Below are 13798 nucleotides of genomic sequence, written 5' to 3' on the forward strand. Positions count from 1 at the left end.
ATCTCAGTGATGCCCTCCCAGCACCACCACCCTTGTGCAGAGGCTCCCAGCAGCCACCCACGCCTGCCAAGCTGCGCTGACAAGAGGCACGTTGTCATATCCCAAACAGGTCATGGCTAAACTGGATTCTACTAGTATATTTTAGATACCAGGTAAGAATTGCTCAGAGTAATTACCTGGTCTCTTTCTGTTACCCTGCCAGTTTTCTCCAGATTTAGCTAGGAATGTATTAAAAAAAAAACAACCCAAGATAAATTACTTGAACTACGCCAGGTTTCAAACTTCAGGGATTTTGAGGACATTGCTAAAAAATTCCTACGTAAAACAGGATTATATATGGGTACAACAGTTCTAAAGTGATGTATTTTCACTTGTAAAATTAAAACTGAATTTTGCTTGGGGATGGCAAGGAAATTCAAACCTGGAATAAGGAATACTTTGAAGTGTTTGTGATAAGGAAAGCTGGAGACAGGTTTAGAAGTTGTTTTACTCTCAGAATTACAGCTAAACCAGTAGTCTGGCACTTTATCCCATCACCCAGAGTGTACTTGAGACGTACTGACTTTTTATATGAAATCTTTAGCAAGCTGCATTACTATAAACGGCCCCCAGAAACACCATCGGAATTAGATTTTAATTTTTAAACTACTGAGTTTCACAAGAGTCACAAGAAGATAAACACTTCTTAGAGAACTGCTCCCTGCCAATGCCAAGCTGTGTTTTGGTGAAACCTTGAAATCTAAATAGGAAACTCACCAACTCTGAAGCTTTATTGCCTTTAAAGTGCCTTACAGCCTTCCACAGAGTTATATAGCACACTGCCTTTCAGCCATAGTCCAAAATGAGAGTTTGATACAGTACAATATAAGCACTCATCTACACAAATGCTTTTTTCCTGCATTAAAACAGAGAGATTCACTGAAATAATTGCAGTGGACAATATAAAGGGGAATCACTTAAGTCTGAGTCACTAAGCTCACGTTCCTGGCCCTTTTCTTCAAGCTGGCAGCGTTCGCTTACTAAAGGCAGTACTTTTAGTTGAGTGGTTTTAGTGCTTTCCCACATCAACCAGCACAGCGCAGCTTTACTATTTTTTAAAAAGTAAGTTCATCTCTAGGGCAGACCTGTGTCCTTGACACTGCAGGTGTCAAGCTTTCAGAAGTGCAACTTCAGAAGCGACTGCAATATACCTTCACAAAGCCAGCTAGTGCAATCAGCTGCTAGCTGGTGCAGTAACTATCCAGCCTGAGCTACAGCATGTATCCAGTTCCTCAACAGAACGTACAACTGTAGAAACTACCATGCGCAAAACCCAAAAATTCTCCAGACCTACAAACTAGCATGGAAGAACAAAAACTTCATGCTGCAAAAAGTGGGATTTCTTTTCAAAAGAATATCATACTCTCTGAAGATATTCTCTCTGCTGCAAATAGACATACCCCCACGGCACAGCAAGAGAGACAACCTTCTTCCATATAACCAAGAACTGCAACAACACATAACCAAGGTTCCTACCTGATTCTTTTGCTGAATTTCTAGTATCTGGCTAACTAAGAGATAGGAAATGAACAGTAAAATATTTTGCAAAAGGAAAGACAAACACTCTAATACAAGGATGCAGTACAGAACCCTACTCCCACAGATCAGAAAAGAGTGTGAAAGCCACAGAAACAGTTTAGGACAATATTCTCTGTTTCATACACTTTGCATGCTTTGGAAACCCCCCAGAATACTGTTATTTTTGCACAAACACCATATGGCTAAGAAAATATCATTCTCTGTTTTCCTGGCCCATAGCCGTCATTTCAGGAAACCGGACCGTGATCTGATAAAACAGATCACAAAATTCAGAAACAAAGAGGGGACAGAGATGTATAGCTTTCAAGCCACAGAGCAGTGGTGGCTGGTGGAATTATCTACTTCAAGCTGGTAGCAGCTCTGACCGCTAAGGCAACCTCTTCTGTTCATAAAGAAAAGGAATCTGAAAGCACATCAGTCAAACAAGAATAGGGTGTTTCAGGCTCCTGAAAGATAAATCTGTTATGTAAGTTTTAAAGCATATCCATCCTTCCATAGGCAACAGGCCCACATTGATAATTATCTATGTAGTATATTTGTGGTCTTTACGCTGCAGTGCCCCTCATGTGTCATTGTTGCATTAGTTACCTGTACTTTCACAGCTTCCTACACATCAGAACTAGCTGCTCTCCTTCTGATGCAATCCAGTTCTTTTCCATTACTCTTTCAAATGGGTTTAAGTAACTTCCTATTTGATTCAGAATTATCATTATGCCTGAAAAACTCTTTAAAAGCTTATAAAGAACTGTAAAAGAGTAGACACCAGTAGAAAAGTCTGCTTGAACCAAAATGGCGCACAGATTGACAACGTACAACGTGCAAGAAGGAATCAAATGGTCTTTGAAAACAAACTTGAGAATTACCCCACTGAGATGTATTCCTTTCTTCTCCCTGCTCCCTCTCGCAAAGGCAAAGCCAAGAGCAAAGGGGATTCATCCAAATTCAGAGTCACCACTTGATTAAAAAAACTTTCTACTATACAGCCAATACAGTAAGATTTTAAGATCCAACAGGCTTGTATCTGAACAACAGGGATACAACCACGAGTGCTATACTGTTCATACAGTACATACACATACTGCTGCTAAACAGCCCTTTTTCCTGAGACGCTTCCGCAAGCTGTTTTCTTTTGGATAAGAAAGGAAGGGAATCTTGATTTGTACTTGAAACAGTTAAAAATTTTTACAAGTGTTTCTGGAATGGACTCTCAACCCTGTAAGTTATAAAACGGAGCTGGGAAGCCAGGAACCAGATCCAATTTGTCTTAGCCCAGCTGCAATATCTTCCTAATTCTGTGAACCCTGACATTATAATCATGGAAGTATGAAGTTAAGCAGTAGTAGAGGTATATGATATGAGGTAGTCTGAGCTGCTTTAATTCAGGTCCAGCGATCAGAGCACAAACCAGAAGGAACACTCTGCAGTTAATGTTACACCTTCGAGGGCAGGAGTCATCCCCGTCAGCACACCCAGCAGGGCTGAGATCTGTGCAGCTGTACCTAAACACACAGGCAGCTATTGACTGCCGATGAATACAGCTGTAGGGTATACCAGGCATTGCAGAAACTGCTCTGAAGCTTCACGTGTTAAGCACAAAACCAACCAGAGAGGGCAAAGGGAACCACCTGGAGACCTCTACACTGCTGGCAGGTGCAGCAAGAACTAGTTTGGATGTATATACGTGGCCTGTGAGCATCTTAATTCCTCTCTGCTTCCGAAAGAATCCAGATCACGACATTTTCCTTCTCCAATGACAGCAAGCTGTCAGCAGGATACCTACTGATTTGCTTGGTGTTTACTTGCATGCTGTGCTTGCTTACTGCCTCCTGGGCATATATATCCAATTTTATTCACTTATTTCAATTTACTTCGTATCTGAATGCACAAGACACTTCACCATACAGTATGCCTCTAAGCCTTTTATTCCTCAGAAGACTAATGGACTGGGCTTTGGAGAAAGCAGTTCTATTGCATTTCCCACCCCCCTATGTATTTTACAAGTGGTCAGCTTGTCTAGTAACACTGTACACTTGCAGATTCAGGTCTCCATTAACTGGGGATGTCTGCATCACAGTCTTTCACACTCCAGCTTGTGCAAAAGGTACAACACAGACTAATGGCAGAGCACTGACTGCAGGCACAGATGCCCTGAACACCGATCCCAAGCCCAAAAGGCTACCCAGTGGGTTACTTGCAATAACAGCTTTCTTTCCCTGCATCTATCTCATTTTCCCCATCTGTACAGCCAGTTCAGTGATGCTTATCACATTTAGTGCTTTAAATGCTAAGGATGAGAAACACTATGACATCCAGATATTATCTTTCTTCACACATGTTGGCTTTAGTATTGTGAGCTATGATCCAGCATTTGAATCACTGACCTCCAAGCCTGCATACGTAACTGCAGCCAGAGAAGACAAACTGACCCCCAGACACAATTTGCCCAACATTCACACTACTCAAGTACACAGAAAGACCAATTACAGTAAAAAAAACACCAAAAAAACTAAAAAGAAACCACAATGCAACAAGAGATGCAAAAAAGATCCTAAATTCAATCTATAACCACTGGACTATAACAGGATTCAATAAGCAATTTCTTCACTATAGAGCTTCCAGAAGGTAACCCTACCAGTACCCTCTGTTTATACCAGTTGGGTTTTCTCCTTTACTGAATTCCTTGCATCAAACTATAGGAGCAAAGACTCTCATAAAAGCCCACACCCATTAGCCATGCCTTTGAACTGCAGGGCAAAATCCAATTTTTGTAAACCTGAACGTTCGTTACTAATTACAAAACTACTTTGAAATCTCCCGCAGTAGTTCAGTTTCTTTGCATGTCGCTCCCTTTGCTGTATTTTTTTGAACAGAGAAGGAGTCACAGAGGCAAAAGCCAAGGTAGGCAAAAGCTCTGTCAAAACAGCCACACGCTACGGAAGGCAAGTAAGCCGGGGAGGTCTCAGAAGCCTGAGGTAGTGGATTGGGTTCTGCATCACAAGCATTAGCCGGAGTGCAGGAAACTGGGAAGAACTGGGGAATCTCAGTCGGCAGCGCAGCAGCAGGCCTCCTCAACACCATTCCTGAAGCTTTCCGCTCAGCCAGCCGCAACACACTCGAAGGGCAGAGCTATATACAAAGCCAGCCGCGTTCCCCCACGGCACACAAGCATTTCCTCACGGGTTCCGTGCCCCCGCTTTCCCCTTTCCCCTTCCCGCAGGTCCGTGTCAGGTCCGCCTGCCTGCCGGGCAGGAGCGCCAGGCGGCGGGAGCGCGGCGGCCGGGACACCGAGCACGGCCGGGACACCGAGCACGGCACACGCCGCCCGCTGCGGCCCAACTCCGGGGCGGCAGCAAAGGCTCCTGCTCGGGATGGTGCCCCGGACCCCCCGGGGCCGCAGAAACAGGCCTCCCCGGGGGGAAGGGGCGGCATTCCGGGAGCGCACCGGCAGCCCCTCGGCACCGCCGCCGCTTAGCCCACGCGTAACCGCTGGCCCGGCGAGAGGGGCCACGGTCGGCGCCCCCCGCCCCCGCTGCAGGGCTGCCCCAGGGGCGCACAGGGCCACGGCCGCCTGCGCCCCTTCCCCACAGGCAGGACGATGCGGGGCCGCCGCCCGGCAGCCCGCGGGCTCCGAACCCGGCGGGGGGGTCCCGCTGGCCGCGCAGCAGCGGGCCCGGCCGAGGGGAGCGCCGGGGCGCAGCCACCCACCCCGCCCCCCGCCCCGCTCACCGGGAGGTGCGGGGCTGCGTCTCCTCCGGCCGCCGCGCTGGGCTGGGCCGGCCCCGCGCTCGCTGCCTGCGCGGCCCCGCCGCCCGCCGCCCGGCTCGGCAACCAATGGCGGCGCGGGGCCCGGCGGGGGCGGCCCGGCCGGCCCGGGGGAGGGGGCGCGGCCTGCGCCGGGGGCTGCGCTGGGCCCCGCCGCCCGCGGGCACGCAGGGCCTGCTGCCGCCCCAGCGGAGAGGGCCCCGCCGGCGGCCGGCCGCGCCTGGCTGGGCGCGGGGATGCGCAGCCCCGGCGCTGGCAGCCGGCTTCCCTGGGCAGGGCGCTGCCAGCCCTCCGGCGCCGCCACCCCGCGGGCCGCCGCGCACCTCAGCCGGGGGCAGGGCAGCCCGGGGGCCAGCCGGGCCGGGAGGCTGGGGCCGCGCTCCGGCAGCTGCACGGAGCCCCTGGCCTCTCATTAATTGCTAATATTTACCTGCCGTCACTTGGGACATACTTAATTTCGCACACACAGCAACAGGGAAAGTCATGTGGGCTTTTAACTCGGATTAGAAATTCAAATTAAACCTAGTATCGACGTTAAACTCCGAATTTAAACTGCAAATCTTCACTAATATTTAAGCCTAACCTAGAAGAAACACACCTTTTTCTTCTAGACAGGAGTGGATCGAGGCAGCTAGATGCAATGCAAATGACACGCAGATGGCACATGAATCCTCCCACCCCACGGCACACGTGCCCCTACCACTGACACAGGCCCGAGTTCAGGTGCGATTAAATCGGTAGCACAGCTGATGCATCAGTAAGTTTATAGCCTGGTGTGGGAAAAGCAGAGAAAACAGGGACCTAACAGGAGTGTAGTATCACAGAAAGCTTTTTACAGTAAAGTACAGTTGCCACTTTCAGGATGGTTGGCATGCATGGAATCTACCGTGGCTCCCCAAGCAGCACCCCCTGCCACCTCCACACATGCTGACAGCAGTAACGGGGTGAGCTGAGCACAGACACCATGGCCAGGCTCCGTGTACAACACTCCATGCAAGAATGTGAGCTTGACGGTACCACCCAGCTGATTAAGCTGCATAGGAGCTGTCAAATGAAGAATATATGAAAAGACGTCTGCTGCTGAGCCAACCATTGTGGTGAAATTACTCCCCTCAGATGAAATAATCTCACTGTAGGATCAATGTGCACCTCCATTCTCTAGTTACCCATCTCCAAGGTACCTCACTGGGCATGTGATACCAATCAGTAACAAAAATATGGATGACTAGCGTCACTCAAGCTCCACCTAAATATAAAGAAAATTAATTGGTCATGGACTAAAATAAATCCAAAAGGGGGCTCTACAGTTGTTACTTCTAATCAAGGGAGTCAGCCTTGGGAAGGACAGGAAACAAAGAATGGATGGTGAAAAGAACACTTATCTAAGTTACGCAGAAAGAAGCCTTCAAGTGAGGAAAAGCTCTGGCTGCAAGAGGAGATAAGCTGCCAGGGTGTTGCAATCCACAGACATCAACAGAAAATTAATTCAAAGTAGCACAAAGGTAATTGTGGTAGTGGGAGACTGTGACCTCCAACTCAAACAGACCCCCCAGAAAGACGGCAAAACCCCGCTTGGGGAATATATATAAATAACATTAGTATGAAGCTTCAGTAATGCTATCTAAGGATGCATACTAATTTGCATTAGAAGCGAGAAACTTTTAACTAATCCTATGTTTGATAATGAGTATGCAATTGTACTATGAAGTACAAAAAGTAAACAAAGGAGGGAAGAAGTTAGGGGAGACTCCAGCATAACTTCTGGGATCAGTTGATTTGACTCATCTACAGCAACGTACTATTTACAGACACAAAACTACCCTTGAAACCCCCACCCAATAATAAATCATAGAATCACAGACTGGCTTGGGTTGGAAGGGACCTTAAAGATCACCCAGTCCCAGCCCCCTGCCACGGGCAGGGACACCTCCCACCCGCCCAGGTGGCTCCCAGCCCCGTCCAGCCTGGCCTTGGACATGCCGGGATGGGGCACCCACAGCTGCTCTGGGCAGCCTGTGCCGGCGCCTCAGCACCCTCACAGGGAAGAATTTCCTCCTTGTATCTCACCTAAACCTACCCTCTTTCAGTTTAAAGCCATTCCCCCTGTTCTATCACTAAGTGCCCTTGTAAAAAGTCCCTCTCCAGTTTTCTTGTAGGTGCTAGAAGGCTGCTATAAGGTCTCCCAGAGCCTTCTCCAGGCTGAACCACCCCACCTCTCAGCCTGCCTTCACAGGAGAGCTGCTCCAGCCTCTGATCACCTTCATGGCCTCCTCTGGACTGGCTCTGACAGGCCCATGTCCTTATGCTGGGGCCCCAGAGCTGAACACAGCGCTGCAGGTGGGGTCTCACAAGGGCAGAGTAGAGAGGGAGAATCACCTCCTTCAACCTGCTGGCCACGCTGCTTTTGGTGCATCCCAGGATACAGTTGGCTTTCTGGGCTGCAAATGAACACTGCCGGGCCACACTGAGCCACACATCAACCTACATCCTCAAGTCCTCCTCCTCAAGGCTGCTCTCAAAACATTTTCTGCCCAGCCTGTATCGATACTGGGGGTTGCCCCCACCCAGGTGCAGGACCTTGCACTTGGCCTTGTTCAACTTTATGAGGTTCGCAAGGGCCCACCTGTCAGGGTGGGCTGTCAAGCCTGTCAGGGTCCTGCTGGATGGCATCTCTTCCCTCTAGTGTGTCAACCACACCACTCAGATTGCTGTCATATTATTATTATATGTTGTAAATATTATGATGTATCTCCTCTGCAACAGAAGCTATTCCAAGCATCTTGAATCCTACCTGGACTTCCATCTTGCAGAATTCTATGTCTCATTCACGGTCTTGGTTTTCTTCAAAACCCAAGACCTGGCTAGCAAAAGGCCAACAGAAGGTTCTGAAATGTACGCCTCCCTCTCCTCTCCTGTGACCAACACAGAGACACCTTCTTCCCTTTCAGGTGACTTCACAGGAGAACTCACACTGGGAATCTTAACAGATGCACACTTAGTCACAAGAGAGAGCAGCTGTCAGACCCTGCTCAGCCCTCAAGCACCTCCACTGAAGGCTCCAAGGAGCATCCTGGAGCAAATTCCATGGCAGAGTAGCTGGAGGCGACGGGACAGCCGAGTCGGACACATGCAAGGCATGAGACCTGCAGGCTTTGAGCTGCCAAAGCTGTTCTTTTTGTTGCAAACACCACTGATTTGCAGATGGTATTACAGGACCCTGCTGTTCCTACACGTATCACTCAAGGCTGGGCCACTTACAGCTCTTCATTTCCACTTATCCTGGGTAGAACTCCTATACCTGTCACAGTCTATTACAATAAGAAAGATTTAATGGTCCAAAATTGTAAGAAAGGTGGCAGTTTAGCCATTGCAAAAAGTTTTGTATTGGAATGGATAAGAAAACACTGAAATAGATTACTGGGAGAAATACAGGATCTCTATTATAACAGCCTTTAACGAGAAGCAAGACAAACACTCATCAGGATTCTCAGATGAGTATGGCTCTGCTTTGAGAGGAAAACAGAGCAGATGATTTCTTGGTGTCCCTTCTGATCAATCTACAACTGCTACTGATATCCCACTGAGCAGGAACAGAGTTGGTCCATTACAGAGCAGTAAACTTTACTTTTCTCATGGTATCTGCTGTCCAACTCACCATCAACCTTCTTGCCTAATTCATGTATTTTTCCTCATCTCTGAGGCAGGAGCTAATGTAACTTTTAAATTATTATTAATAAACATCTTATTTGTCACTATCTGATCCACTATCAAGTATACCCAGTATTCAAAAGGGAAAATTAGCATTTCTTGAGGAATGGAGATGGTCCAACCTGACAGGTTCCCCAGGGATTACAGTCACTTGTGCTAGCATCAAACTGCACTCAGAGACTGGAAAGTCATTTTTGGATCATGTATTCCCACAATAAATGGTCATCTTCCTCCGAAATAACTTATTTTCATTATAGTTGCTGCTAGTGTATTATTTTCATTGCCTGATCAGCTCAAGTCCCTGGAGTATAAAACAAGACTCCTGTTCTTTCAGAATCATTATTAGTTATAGGAGAGAACAAAATCCACCAAATAAAGAGAACTTGTAAAGAGTACGATTTGCTGTCACTACCCCATTACAAAAGAAAATCCCTCACATAAAGGAAGCAGGATCTTAGAGAATATGCTCACCTTGCTGAAGAAGCTAGAGATGTTCCTTTGCACCTCCTCTCCCCGTCATCACTGGGACTGGCTTAGGCAAGCAATCTGCAAAACACACAGATGTATACGTAGACGTTATGTTACTTCATTTGGGTGCCGGTACTGTTAAAAGAAACTCCATGTGCCATCTGCTGGAAGAAACCTTGTCTGAGGCAACCCACAGATCTGACTGCACCGTTGGCAGCCCGATTTTTCAAGATGAACCTTTGCCCTGTTAAGGCACCCACTTTCAGCACAGACATACAGGACACACAGAAAGTCAGGGTCAGGATGAGTGAAACAAAAGCAGGAAGAATTCTGTAAGAAAATACAAGCCTTTGGATCTATGTCACCTGACAAAGCATATGACAGCCCAGCAGCAAGTAGTAGCTCATTTTCAAATCTTACTACTTGACTTGACCCACCAAAGACTTTTTGTCTCCTTCCATTGCTTTCTTTTAGCTACACCCATCACACCGTGCTTACCTGGTCAGTTCGGTGTAACTCTCTAGGTAACAGCACATTAATCAATAATTACACTTTGCCCTATGAAAAACACTGCATAATCTTCTCTGATACAGGGTAGGGGAAAGTGAAGAAGGGCCAAGTTTTCTAACTAGACACACAAGAATCTGAAAAGAAACTGCTTCTTTCCAGCAGCTGTGGCAGATCCCATTCAAGACGAGAACCTGATTGTTTTTTAACAATAATTAGTTCCTCTCTGACAATGCCTTCAAATGAATGAAAACAAGCTTCAGAATGCAGGAAGAAACAAAGAATTACTACTTACTCTCTAATGCTGTTTCTTCCCTGTTTTCTATTTCTTGTCACATGGATCTTAACAAAATTTTCAGTCGCTAACCTTTGGGACTGATCTACAGGAAAGCTCTTTTCTGCCAACTGTATTCTTCATGTTACGAACACCATAACCACACTCAGAAGGTGAAATGCATTTTAAAAGATATGCTGCTAAACATCAAGTGAATAATTCTCAAGTCACTTCCAGGTTGAAATATCTCTACAAGTTTATGAGGCAGGCAGCTATCCTTGACATTTCACAAGCAGCAGATACACAGAAATTCAGCATCCACTTTTCAGAAGCAGCCTTCAGTTTTCTGTACCCAACACTTTGCACCAACAACTGCCTTTAAAACCAACAGCAGCATTTGGCCTTAACACTTGTGGCAATCTGACTACAGGTAATCATGCTCTCAGGCACGTGACCGAGATAAATCAGCTTGCTAAAATGACATGCACTGCCACATGTTAAGAGTACAGCTTCATATAACCCCAAAGTGGACCCAACTATCCATTGCCATCAAAAGAACTGGTCTGCTCTCTATACCCCCAGCAACAAAACTGTACCAATTGCCTTCTATTGGATCACAGGAGGCAGATGGATGCGATCTCACTGATTCAATAGAGAAATATCCTTGCAATTAGATTTCCTTGGAATCAAAAAAATCTGACTCAGATTGCAAAATTGCTATAACCAACACTACTATGGAAGAGGAAAACATACCACTAGAATATAATATAAGCACAAAGGGTTGAAAGCAGGACTGCTTCTCCAGCAACTACCTATTCTTTTATCAAAATAAAGCATAGTGCAAATTGATACCCTTTACCTGTAGCCCACAGAGAAAAACGTATTATATATGCTTCACTGCTAACAGTTCAGAGGGACAGAATGACTCAGCTACAGCACTGTAAGCCATTAACTTGACTCAGACTTGCAGGGCTCTTCAAGGATGGGCAGCCAAAACTCAGACCACATAAAAGGCTGCTCCTGAAAATACATTGCTCAGTGCAAGAAATAAGGCAACTGCGCAGATGTAATAGAACTGAGGACGTGCCTCCTCATTCTGTCTGCAAGAATCTACCCTTTTATTTTTCCATGAGCATAACAACTTGCATCTTCATCTTTTGACCGGCCAGTACCTCTACATAAAAGAATATTAAAGAAAAAAAATACTAAATACACCATGATCAAGCTTACTTGTATGCATCATCTAGACATTCAGGCTCCTCAGTTTCCCCTGCTGCTTTCCAAGAGTCCCCAAATTACTTCCTAAGAACCAACCCCACCCTCCCATTACTTTACTGGAGTTTCCTGTGCTGCTTCCTGACAGCCCTCACAATGCCCTGTAGGACTGCACCTCCCCACAACTCCTGGCTTTCCAGGAAAATGCCAACATTACTTTCTAGGATTGGCTCCAGTTTTGTAGGAATCCCCCTGCCCCTCCAAATCCCTCCTTTCCAGGCATTCCTCATGCTACTTTCTAGGACCACTACGGTTTGCTCACCCCATCCCCACTATTTTTAGGGAATCTCATTTTCTATCTGGATTTCTCCCTTTTCTATTTTGTAATTAACATTATTTGCTTCTATAGCAGCAGCAAAAGTACAGTAATTGTCTCTGCTTCTCCCCCCACCCCCCCCCCCCATGCTATTTAAGGCCTCTAGCAAGATGTGGGTCTGTGCTTCACAAACAATGTAAGAAGTGTTCATAAGATCGTATAAAACTGCAAGGTCATTGATAAAGTGCATTTAAGTCTTTCAAAAATTCATTTTAGTCACTTTTATTGTTGCAAAAGAATCAATTTCATAACTTCCTTTAAGCACACTGTGCTATGCCACTACAGACAGGCAAGTATTGTCCTGATTCCTTAAAGAAATACGCTGGAGTACATTGGCTTATTAATCCTGACATGAAAGACAGCAGAAGTTTTGGACACACGCAAATTTTTTTTTTCAAGTTTCAGGGTGTTCACCAGAATGAAAAAACAGAACAAAACAAACAACACCCAGCAATGCAACTGCCAGGGACAAAGCCCTTAACTTGGGTGAGAATAGAAAAGGACGGGAGATAGTGCTGTATGTAGAAGTTCATGAGAACAGTTGAGTCAATGAACAGACAATCTCATGAGATTTATTGGCTATAAAACTTTGAGATCAAATTTAATTCCTGATCTTCTAATGAATGAGAAGTCCTTGCTACACACACAAAGTTACATCCACTTCTCCCTAGGAAGTTTCCTGAAAATCCCAAACTGCTGGAGGCAGCCTCCTAAAGCTACTGTTAAAAAGTAGGTAATTTAACATCATTTTTTTCCAAGATCATTTCCATGGCAACTTCATCTCTAATACACACATCTGCAAGTCTAGGTGAGAAATACAGAACTACATATTCAACCTAAACTGTTACTCCAACATACAATGTTGTTAAACCAGAAAAGAACAGGGTGTTTAACAAACTGTAAAATGTTTTGACTCAAAGCGTTGTACAGCAGATGGAGCTACAAGCATGGTCTATGAATAGCCACCTACACATGAGAACACAGAGATAATAAACATACATAATGTATCCCATCAAGTGATTATCTTAAATAACTTTTCTTTCTACTGCAAAATACTTTCTACACACAAGTTCACTTTTGTGAACAAAATTTCACAATAAAGCAGCTCTCCCAAGTTTCACATCAACAAAGATTGAAAAGAAATCAATGTGATCAGCTTGCAATGCTCATTCAAATGTCACATAAATGTTCAAGCTCTTCTTTTGACCAGTATCTCCAATGCCATCTGTGTTCCTCTAAGAGGAGACAGCAGCAGGACAGGGCTGCCTGCCATCTTCATCTGAAGTGTGGGGACTAAGGAAGGACATGTGTTATTGCACCAACACCAGTGACAAAAGTAAAGATTAATTTGTTTCAAACAAGATTCCTCGTAGAAGATCACACGTCTGTCCACCCATTAACACACTTCCAAGAAAATTGTGACACTCCTCTCCTTTATCAGAAATGCACTGCAAGAGTTGCATGGGTTCCCCTCCATCTCCTCTGCATTTCCGCCTCCCCAAAACAATCCATCTGGCTGACCCACTGGACTTGCCAACCAGATTCAAAAGTGCTCCCAAAGTGCAGAATGACTTTATTTAGCAGAGGAGAAAGTCAGTTTTCCAAATGAAATCTTTCCAACCTCAACTCCACAGGAGAGTAGAAACATTAATAATTTTTACACTAAGCACCTACCTTCTCTTCCTTCCCCTTCACAAAAACAAAGAACTTGCAGGAATAGGCAATACTGACTAGAAACATTTACTAATTCCCCTTTTTTCCCTACTAGCTATGAGGTGATCAGACAGAACCATACGAATAGGACAGCAGAGTTCTTAAGGGGTTTACAATGAAACAAACTGCTTCCCAGTAACTCACAAGTCCAGCACCATACAACCTGATGTTGAATCATTTGACTTTTCTGTATGAAT

At 45.7% G+C, this 13798-nt stretch overlaps 1 protein-coding gene across 1 annotated transcript in view; it reads right to left on the reverse strand.

Annotated features, from left to right (window-relative positions):
* Positions 1 to 5460, reverse strand: part of ABAT (4-aminobutyrate aminotransferase) — a 57503-nt gene extending 52043 nt beyond the window's left edge. Inside the window, exon 1 of the mRNA XM_055806200.1 lies at positions 5305 to 5460. The gene's annotated coding sequence lies outside the window, so the exon portion shown is untranslated. The remainder of the gene's footprint in view (positions 1 to 5304) is intronic.
* Positions 5461 to 13798: the final 8338 nt, after the last annotated feature.

The sequence above is a fragment of the Falco peregrinus genome, chromosome 5, assembly GCF_023634155.1.
Source record: "Falco peregrinus isolate bFalPer1 chromosome 5, bFalPer1.pri, whole genome shotgun sequence".
NCBI lineage: Eukaryota > Metazoa > Chordata > Aves > Falconiformes > Falconidae > Falco > Falco peregrinus.